Consider the following 7409-nt stretch of genomic DNA (forward strand, 5'->3'; position numbering starts at 1 on the left):
TTCCAGCACGATGCGGTCCGCCTTGCGCCTCTGTTTGGCTGCCCTGGTAGGAGCAGAGCAGTCGATGGAGAGTCAGAAAGCATACTGGGTAATTAGCATATAGCGGTAATCACTGAACTGCAAGGTAGGGTTTTCATTTTTCTGTTTCCTTTTTCACTTAGAAATGGATTTCCGACTCTAGTGTTTAGGCTGAGGTCTGATTTAACAGATAGGAGGGAAATTATGACCACACACCATGTTACTTTTTAATTTAGGTAACATCATCATCCTCTTAATACGAGATTTATTCATCCATTCTCATCTGTCCCCTTGTGTGCATTTATGAAATTGATTTCATAGCTCGATGCGACAGTATTCCCGGGCTGGGGTGGGGTTAACCTGAGCTGCTCCTTCGCCTGCATCACCACGAAGTCCCAGGTGTGGTTGATCCGTTTGTGCAACATGTTGTAGCTGTCCTGCGGAGACGATGTTTAAATGCGACATTGCCAGGTCGCACGGCTGGCTGCGTTGCTGCATGGGTTCACGTTATGACTCACAGGCCGAACCCCTCCCAGGATATCAGCTGGCAGTGTCGGATTCACAAACCCTCTTACTGATGAGAACCTAAAATGCGTTGACCCTGACGCAACATGGCGGCAAGTTGGTGGATGTCTATGTGCGATCCTACTATGTGCATAATTGGTGGGAGGTTTTCTTACACAAAAATGTTCTGAGGGCAGAAGGAAAATGATTGGTTCGGATAGATAACCAATCAGATTGCAGAGGAGGCAGGACCAAGACATCTGATTGGTTGCTCCTGCCTCCTCTAGTTGCTCGGATCCACCTCATGTACAATCTAATTGGTTATCTCTCTGAACCAATCATTTTTCCTTCTACCCTCATAATATTTTGTGTAAGTAAAACTCCCATGAGCATTCAGCTATCACATGATCTCATCAAGCAATGCTTCAGACCAGCGAATAAGAATAGCATTGAAATGTACATAAATAAAAATTTTCTCTTACCTTTTCATAGTCTATCAGCTGCCCTTGCTTTCTGATATTCTTCTTAGTCAAATAAATCGCTTTAGAAGAGCAAAAGAAAGACATGGCAAGAAACTGTGTTTTTCTATTATTCTAGTAAAGGGAAGTAATGATGTAATAGGCGAGCACATGATTAATAATTGGTAATCACCGTAATCTAGCTCGGAGGCTGGCCACTGCTGAGAGCTCCAGAAGTACGGAGTCTAGCAAAAAGGAGATGCTGTCATTTGAAACTATTCAGAAGCAGCGTGACAAAGGTGCTTTGTGATTTAACATGTCAGGGACAAGGCGGGTGGAAGGCATTTTGCTACTTTAACTGGCATTGGTTCTCATACATCAGTGTTTCCCAATCCGGTCCTCGGCGACACACAGATGATCCACGTTTTTGCTCCCTCCCAGCTCCCTACCAGACAGTCTACGTTTTTGCACCCTCTCAGCTCTGGAGCCCGGACCAGATTGAGAAATACTGTCCTACACGGTAATTCCGCAGTCTCTCCAACGAATAGTTTCGATATGCGTGCCCCCCCACATGGCCACCACCCTCTCGCGCTGCCCTCCATCTGAAGAAACCGTGGTTTTAGGTTACCTGGAAGCGATACGGCGTCTCGTCGGGCCCCAGGACGAGCGTCCTGGGGTCCTTTAGGGGGTAAATGTAGCCGTGCTTCACGATCAGATTCCCCACATGAAGTGCCTCTGAAAACACACAAAGTGGTCACTCATTTCCACGTAAACTACTCAAAGCTCAAACAAATCCACTACTCGTAGCCCAGATTTAGGCATAGTAATTCTCTAAATTTTTGTCAGTGGAATACAGTAGAACACACGATAACTAGAAACTGAGTAGGCATATTATATTTTATTTTACGGTATAGCAAGTAACTGGAAAAAACGTTGACATGGTGCACAGAATAAGCCGCGGGGATGGTGCATTCCTCATCGGAACTATAATTAATTACGAGTAATTGGGACTTTCCACTTTCCGGCTGCCTCCGCGGCCATTGGCAGTCAGGCACTCCCGGGGGTTTCAGACCGGCGCAGCAACAGCGCTGCTAGGGGGAAGCCTAGTGTTTACAGGGAGGGGTAACTGCTTACCGGGGCAACAGGTTTTTTGCCCATTCAAGTCTGTTAATGCATCTGCCATCTACTGCCTAAAAGTCCCCTCCTTTCCATTCCGACTTCTTTTCCAATCTGGGCTGTAAAACAGGGATATCTGCTCCCTTGCTATTTAAAACCTCATCTGCATCGCCCGGGAATTCTGGACAACAGCGTCTTGCAGAAGTGCATAATGAGGGAGACGGATAGCGATATTTCTCCAGGCATGACTGACTGCCTCTGGCTATCAGCGAAGTTTGCATCGGGACTATCAAACCGTACAGCTCAGCATGCGTAGCGGCGCGACTCGGGACTGGCCTACAGATTATTTGTACTAATAGCCTCTCAGCAGAAAGATAAATAATTCAGCAGATAAATTGACGCCAGGGGAAGAAAATCCCAAAAGCTTCAGGCGAATGGGGTGTCTATGTTATGGACAAGCTCAATTCTGACATTTATTAATTCACAGGCTCAGCAATATCAATGGAACAGAACATGCTTCTGTCAGACACGTGAATTGCATATGCTTACACATAAATGCAGCTAGGCTAATCTGTTGTATGGATGACAAATTCTATTACTTCATTTGTATTTATTATTCAAAAGACTCGTTTATTTCTGTTATTTTATTACAAAAAAAAAAAAACCTGATGACGTCTTTCGCCAGCAGGGGCGCCATCGTCGTCACGAAGGGAAAAAAACAATCGATTAACCTCACATAAGAGCACCAGGTGACGCTTCCCTACATACTTCTCGGCCCTACCTTCTTCCATGATGGAGTACTTCTGAATTAGCCACTCCACGATATCATTTCCTGGGAAGGCATAGCGAGGAAGGCATCTAGTTAGAGTCGAGAAATGCATTAAGCCGTCATAAATCAAAAACGCTGAACTCGATAAATAAATTACATAAATAAATATGAGCGCAAGGAGATCGATGACAGTCTTAATGCACAGGATTCCCGAAGACCGCCGATGTATGGGCTTTCCTGTGAAGGGCTTAAATGACCATTAGGACCCGGCCCCCGGGACACTGCACGGCCGGGTGTAAGACAACCCGGGCGGCATGAAAAATTATTTTTAAAAAGTAAAATATGTATCGTGCACCTGTCATCGCATGTGGAATCACTGTGATTAACAGTCTTTGATTCTTCATCTTTATCCCCATGTCGGGATCTTGCATCGCCACAATGACTTGTTCAATCTGGGATAAGAAGAATAGTCAAAATCGTGAAATCAAGGTGACGACAGACATAGTGAAAACGTTCAACCTAGTAATATAATAATTGCTTAATGTGTGATTTGATATGTAATCGTTATATTCATCATTAAATCACCGGAGAGACACACTCATATATTTAGGCATATATATAAGTAAACTACAAGGTTTTTCCTCTGACTATCTTAACTGCACGTCAAAGACGTTATCGGATATTCCCGACTACAGACTTTCGGTTTGATCATTTATTCGCGTTATTAATTCGGCTCCTGATTACATTAAACTAAACATGCTCAGATTGTTACAACCTTTGCTTGTCGGTTATTTTTGGGATCTTTCTGGATGGGCTCAAGGCGGGGTCTGTAAGCACAAGCAAACTGCCAGCACTTTTGTTTTACATGAAAATAGTTTGATGTCGGCCTATTGCGTTATTGTCTGGCTATAATTTGGAGGCAATATTAAACAATAGGCCCATGTATTGTAAATATACATGTTGTGTTGTTTTGTTGTTATCACAAACGTATAGCCTGATCATAAATTTCATGGATACCTGGATGTTGTATGTTCCATTATATTTATGAATGAATGATTTATGTGAAGTCTGGCTTAGATTCGAGAATTAATCATATAGATTAAAAAAAGTTTTCATTTAAAACTTATCTCATATAATAAAATCCTCGTCCGAACGAACATATGTCAGAATGAAAAAACATTTAAATTATTTTTGTGATGCATCAGTATCAATAGCTACAACGTCATAACAGATATAGATATAATGCGGTTCATACTTTTGAAGTTGATGCGTATCTCCCGAAAAAAATCAACTCCAGAAGAGTCCGCGTCTGTAAATGCCTGAACTTCGGAATCGATCCTACCTTTGTTAGGCGCGGCATCTGTGTCTTGCAGCTGTTCCCTTGGATAAAGATGTTAATTGTCATGCTTACAGCATCTCGATCTCCGGCGTTTGTGAAGTTGGGATTGATGCTGTCCTGTGTTTTTTTTTTCCTTCCACACTTAAGCTCTGCTTGTTACTGCCCCATAGCGGAGCGCAAGTGAAACGGACTACCGGAGATTTGCACTGTTTTTCTGTTAGTGTGTATAATCAAAATATGACTCAGTTTGGCCAGTTAGAAAAATATGATAATAGAAAAGTATTCTTTTCCTCTCACTTTTTTTTCTTGATTTAATTACCGACTTCACGTACTTACACTGTGTCCTGTTGCACGATGTAATATTGCGAAACTATGATTTTGTGGCAGTGTTTTGTAAAGGAATTTTCCGTTTAATCATCGTCTTAGTATAAAGCTATATGGTTGTTCTGGTATCAGTGGACGTACATTATGTATTTTTTCTTCTCTTGAGCACCATGGTCATGACATGAAGCTCAGTCATTGATTACTCGCAAATGTTAGTAGTCATCCGCTGTTTATCTTGAAGATGTAAAAGTAGTGCGCGTACATCTCCTCGTTAGTATAGTGGTGAGTATCCCCGCCTGTCACGCGGGAGACCGGGGTTCGATTCCCCGACGGGGAGAGTCTGCATCTTTTTGCCTCGGTCTCAAAAGGCACCAAGCTAGAACCGGCCCCGTGTTAGTGGAAACGGGGCTTGTGACTTGTACTCATGCATAATATTCTGCGGGTCGCTCAGCAGCGCAGCATATGAAACTAGACTCGGATTGTAAGTGTGTGGTTTTGATAATTGATGTATGGATGGATGGATCCTTAATAAGAGATATAAACAATAAGGTCCAGTCGCCAACTAATCATGTAAAATACGTCATAAACTCATGGTTGTTAAACCCAGAATAAAAATGAAGACGTATAACTAGGAAAGTCAACTTGCACATTTCAATTTTGGTTCGATATAATCACGTTGTCCTTAACCCTCCAGTGCAGGAGGGGACGGTAATGCGCATCGAATGTTTCCGAACCTGTGTGTGATACAACCGAGGAAGAGCCGATGACTTCGGGGGAGGAGGGGCAGGCGACTCGGAAGAAAAAGCAGCAGAACCCAATGCAGCCTGTAGCCCATTCAAAGGCCTACTGTTGGACCTCTGCTTATTTTGCAATACGTCTTTAGTACGGACTGAAAAATGTCCGATTTCGATGAGTTTGAGAAGCAGTTAAGCGAAAATCGGCAAGGTAAGTTTGGCTTTGAAGATCGGTGTATGCTCCCTGTTTTAGGGTAATAAAGTGGCCGGCGTGTCCTAGCGCCGAGGATGGTGCGGAGGGCACTTCTGCTGGTTCCGAAAAGAAAAGCGCGGCTGGGAAATCGGTGCCTTTTATCCGAGCGCTCGCCGATTCTGAAACCTGCCCGATTCTTCTTCTCCCAGCTGCCGCAGGATCCCCGAAAACTGACCGCTTTGGTAAATCAGTGACATTCTTTGCTTGGCATTGTTATAGAGATCGCTAGGCCTGCATCCATCAGTGCCCGGCGTACATAACATGGACATTTCAATGAAACGTTATTGGGGTGCACTCGATGTGAAAGCCTGCGGTTTTATTTATTTAATTATTTACCATTATACACTTGGATCATAAATTGTGACCCGCGTATTTTCATTCGCAGTAACACACTATGCATGGATGTTTGTTGCAAGCGTTATATTTTCAAGATCACGTTTAAAGTTTTATGCAAATAAAAACGACCGCGACCACTTGATTTAAAGTCCGCACTTAATAACAGTGTTAGTTACTTGGTTTTTAAATACTACGACGAGTTTTCTATATAATGATATGATTTTGTCTCTTTCCGATGCACAATAGCCTTTCCCTTGGGTCCGAAATGCTGGCCCTGTCATCCGTACAGAATAAGTCTTTCTCACACGATCGCCGTTTCTTCATGATGTATAGACTCTAAAAATCAGCCGCGTTCCCTGGAATCATAACAACTGCTTTTAGGTCGTTATTGCAAAGTCTTGCACCTGTATCTACCTTTACAGCGGATAGCAGTAACTAACAATGATGTACAGTTATATAACAATACACATATAACTTCATTAAAGTGCAGAGAATCCAGTAAACTGAATAAACTTAAGCCATACTAACGCAACTGAAATATACAACATGCGTTACAACGGAGTCGAAAGTAGGATTGATTTATGTACCTATCAAATGGCAATCTTGTCATATCAGCTCCTTATCACTAAATCACTAAAATGTCATTCGAAACGACCTGATTCGGCTAGACGAGCACTAAGTGCCGCCGTGTTTGATAAACTAGCAGTTCCAGTCATTCATATCTGCGCTCTGACTATGCCTGCGATTGCGGTAATTGGTTATTACCGATTTACGTAAGATGCATTGGCCGCTCCGTGTCTGTACTTTTGCAGCGGTGCATTACCGTAACGCTGTTATAACTGATGCATGAAGCTGATTCCTCGAGCAGCACCTGCGTTTAAATGCTTCACTGAAAACTGCACCTTCAGGGATTTATTTAAGCTTCTATATGAAGGACCTGCTGGGATAGAAAGGTGATATTTTATTGCTAGTTTAATAAAGTGCTGTCTGTCAGATTGAAACGATATTAATTACCCATCCATCGTCCAACCAGTTATCTTAGTCAGGCTCCCCTGGAGCCTATTCCAGGCAAATTCCCCATACAGAGAGCAGAGGCAAAATTCAGGCCTCCAGACTCGGAGGCGTGAGGCAACTGTACTCACCACTGTGCTCCTATATCATTAATTAGTCTGGTTATGTTTTTATTGTTTCACAACAGACTGACATTCAAGGGGATGTCCTTGTGCCCTTGAAATTATTAGCCATTGAGAGATGGGTGTGTTTGTTTCAGGAGGGTGTGATTGAATATGTGAATTGAATGGAGGTGCTTCATTCTGGTGAGGAAACTGGGGAGTTAGACCCCGTACCACATCTTGGTCTCCGTAAGTGACTTTTAAGGCATAGCGCTGGGTCAGTCAGCATCCAGCACCCCAGGGAAGTTGGTAATATGATTACTCTGTGACTCATGGGCTTCAAACCCACAACCATCCGGACACACATTCATAATCCCTCTGAGTTACACATCTTGGATTTATCGAAATGGATGGTAGGGGGGCAGTCATGTCGCTCCGCCCACCGT

At 43.2% G+C, this 7409-nt stretch overlaps 1 non-coding gene across 1 annotated transcript; it reads left to right on the forward strand.

The window, feature by feature from the left end:
- The first annotated feature begins 4793 nt into the window (after positions 1–4793).
- trnad-guc (transfer RNA aspartic acid (anticodon GUC)) lies at positions 4794–4865 on the forward strand. Its single transcript has one exon. It is a non-coding gene; the product is annotated as a tRNA-Asp (tRNA).
- Positions 4866–7409: the final 2544 nt, after the last annotated feature.

Source organism: Brienomyrus brachyistius, unplaced genomic scaffold (genome assembly GCF_023856365.1).
Source record: "Brienomyrus brachyistius isolate T26 unplaced genomic scaffold, BBRACH_0.4 scaffold1049, whole genome shotgun sequence".
NCBI classification, from domain to species: domain Eukaryota; kingdom Metazoa; phylum Chordata; class Actinopteri; order Osteoglossiformes; family Mormyridae; genus Brienomyrus; species Brienomyrus brachyistius.